Below are 817 nucleotides of genomic sequence, written 5' to 3'. Positions count from 1 at the left end.
TCCGTAACTCTAATTCTTCCAACTGCTCTTTGTATGAGTAGAGTTTGTTTTCTTTCCGTATGTTCTTCATGTTGTTAACACTATCTTCACGCAGGCTAATTATAATAATACAGTAAATTTATTTTAAAATGAAACTCTCCATTGATTGCAAATTCAAAAAACACAATTTCAATACGGGCCATCAATTACATTAAAAACATATACGAAAACAGTACACCTTCAATATATTCACAAAAGTAAATGTAGGATACCTTCAAACAGCCTTTCACATGTAAGAAATGAAAAAAAAATAAATCTACAACACCATTAAACCAGATTAAAATTTCAGAATAAAACACATAAACCTGGGATACTTTCAAACTTGACAATCTTTCATATTATAACAAATGAACAACACCAGGATATCTTTAAACCAGACAAAAAAACACATGAACAAAACTTTAAGCCATGCAATCTTTCACACTCAAACACGTGAACAAAATTTAATAGGTAACTTTAAGGCATACAATTATTCACACTCAAACACGTGAACAAAACTTAATTGGTAACTTTAAACCATACAATCTTTCACACTCAAACACGAGAACAAATCTTAATAGGTAACTTTAAACCATACAATCTTTCACACTAAAGCATGTGAACAAAATTTAATAGGTAACTTTAAGGCATACAATCTTTCACACTTAAACACGTGAACAAAACTTAATAGGTAACTTTAAACCATACAATCTTTCACACTAAAGCATGTGAACAAAATTTAATAGGTAACTTTAAACCATACAATCTTTCACACTAAAACATGTGAACAAAATTTAAT

At 29.1% G+C, this 817-nt stretch overlaps 1 long non-coding RNA gene across 1 annotated transcript in view; it reads right to left on the bottom strand.

The window, feature by feature from the left end:
- Positions 1–817, bottom strand: part of LOC111086228 — an 18,001-nt gene continuing 17,184 nt past the window's right edge. Inside the window, exon 3 of the long non-coding RNA XR_002610964.1 lies at positions 1–95. This is a non-coding gene — a long non-coding RNA (uncharacterized LOC111086228). The remainder of the gene's footprint in view (positions 96–817) is intronic.

The sequence above is a fragment of the Limulus polyphemus genome, unplaced genomic scaffold (genome assembly GCF_000517525.1).
Source record: "Limulus polyphemus unplaced genomic scaffold, Limulus_polyphemus-2.1.2 Scaffold937, whole genome shotgun sequence".
Lineage (NCBI taxonomy): Eukaryota > Metazoa > Arthropoda > Merostomata > Xiphosura > Limulidae > Limulus > Limulus polyphemus.
Note: the sequence above shows the minus strand (reverse complement) of the source record. Positions and strands in the feature narration are given on the sequence as shown.